Below are 2,500 nucleotides of genomic sequence, written 5' to 3'. Positions count from 1 at the left end.
AATATTTCGCTCAGTAGAACTCTTTCTTCGCTTCTTCCGAGCCCCGAGTGAAGAGAAGAAAACTGCTCTTCTTCCTGGCCAGCAAAATTCAGACCCTGTTTGCATTTGAAACACGATCTTCCAAGTGTCGCTCTGACCAACTGCTCGATAAAAGCCGATCAGAACGATTTAATGCAAGCACATTTGAACATCGAGTAGCTTACGATTTTGGCAATGTGCGCAACTCGCTTGGTGTACATGAACAAAAGAGGCATTTTATTCCATTTAGGGCTTGGCTTCGAGTGTACAACATGTGCTTATTAATTTGTGCACTTGAGAACGGGCGTGCGTTATTGGGGAAATCAATAGAGTGTAAAAAAAAGTTGCCTGCTGACTTCAAGGTAACCACTAAGTAAGTAAGGCGGCCTCTCAAAAAGCATAGACAAGGAAAACTGTTGTATGTCACAAGTACGCTCACTGCTCTGTTTAGTATATTAAAATATACACCTCTCTATTCCCGGGGGTGAACATCTACAGGCCTATTATAGTCCGCTTAATTGATATTTTTTTTCGGGAGGGATACCCCAGGTATACACACACTAGGAAGGTATATTGTTGAAACAGAACTTTCTTTTTGAGATCCCCTCTCTCTGACTCTGTCCCTGTTTCTCTCTCGCTCTCTCTCTGTCTCTCTCTGTCTCTCTCTGTCTCTCTCTGTCTCTCTCTGTCTCTCTCTCTCTCACTCTCTCTCTCTAGCTCTCTTTCCCTCTCTTTCTCTCAATCCCCCTTCCCCCTTGTCGGCGTCAGTGGCAAGGCGACGACATCTAAATTATTGCGCGTGCATTCCTGAAGGCCCTTCTTTTTCTCTTTCAAAGAGAGGGTACCATCTTGTGGTGTATTCATAACAAGAAGCAACAGGCGCCTGTTGGTTTGGGTACTGTCGGGGAAGTGAAATGAAACATGGTTTGCTTTTGTGTCTTGGACAAGGAAGGGAAGGGAACAGAAAAGGGGGTGGGGGTTAGTGTCCTTAGAATAAAAAAGGAAAGTACATGTACAGCCTGGTCAGCCCTGTTGAAAAATCGAAGATTAAACTTCATAGTGATGGACTGTGATGGGCAGTAAAAACAATCACAACAAACGGCACTGTTTAGAATGCATGTACTCTCTCTATTGTATGAATTTGTTGCTGGGGTAAGGGTATAGGTGGAGTTCAGGGGGTTGGGGTTGGGGTTGGTGGTTGGGGGGATGGCAAGGCTGGCTGGGATGTTATGCAGTGGCAGCTGCGGTTCGTGTCAATTAGAACGATAGGCCAGAGGACGTAACTCAGACTATCTCATTTATGAGCCTATGTTGTTTTGCAATTTCAGCTATGTATCCGGTTCTAGAACCCTCCTTGAGTTGCTTAATTCACTGAATATCCTTAACATGACATCGCCATTCACGCATATTTAAACATTCTTGGTTTTTTGTGTAATCACAAAATCTATAAAGGCAGAAAGGCAGACAACAACATACATACTATGAAATATACGAACTCTTGTTTCTGATTTGTGTGTTATGATGGTTCAAAACTTGCTGCAACATTGCCTTGGGTGTGCTGATCAGACATTCGTGTCCGGTATGTCTTTAAAAAGTTCAAGTGCTATTAAGGCAGTCGAATTTTCAAAGTTCACAAGTTCAAAGTTCAATAAACTTGTGCAAAGCTTTTTAGATTTAAGCAAAAACCTACTAAGATGGTTAAAAAAAAGAAAGTATTTTCAGATCAAAATTATATCCAGCTCTTGTTGTCGAAGTTCAGACAATGTATTCGGAGCTCTTCGTTTTCCGGTGAACTTTTAAAGGTGGCTCATTTAAGAAGCAGGTGGCCTGATTAGCGATATCAGTTGAGACCGCAGGGCGATAACTACTGATAAAGTTGGCAGCAAATTTCACGTGATAATTTCAAAAAGAAATTCGAGCTCCACGTTATCATGTATGACAGACAGGATCCTCATTAGGAGGGGGGAATCAACATCCTTTTCCACAAACGTTCGGTTTACATTCCTGAGTTATAGAAATACAGTCCAACATGCTTTAACGACCACCTGTCCAAGACTATTACCTGTACAAACGACCACTACCACTCCCCCCCCCCTTCTTGCCTCTGCTTTATTGAGAAAAGGCAGGTGATAGTCAACAAGTGTTTATCAAAGATTAAAAAGCTCAGATCTCGTTGCATCGAACATATTATTATTACGATTAACTACGCTTGATGGGCATATGGGAGCGAACATGAGTTTTTATTGTTTCCCCCTCATTATAATGACACTGCTCAAGACGACCCTCCTTCTAAGACGGGCACTTTTCTCCTTGCCAATTTGCGATAGTCTTGGACAAGATCAACTTCAATACATGTATAAAGTAAAGGGATTAGTTTACTGTATTGCTGCTTTATTGAGAAAAGACAGGTGATAGTAAGTTCTTCTAGATGAAAAACCTCAGATCTCGTTGCATCAAACATTTTACGATTAAGAGGTAAGGG

This window comes from Aplysia californica, unplaced genomic scaffold, assembly GCF_000002075.1.
Source record: "Aplysia californica isolate F4 #8 unplaced genomic scaffold, AplCal3.0 scaffold00915, whole genome shotgun sequence".
NCBI classification, from domain to species: domain Eukaryota; kingdom Metazoa; phylum Mollusca; class Gastropoda; order Aplysiida; family Aplysiidae; genus Aplysia; species Aplysia californica.
The sequence above is the reverse complement of the archived record's forward strand: the minus strand, read 5'-3'. Positions refer to the sequence as shown.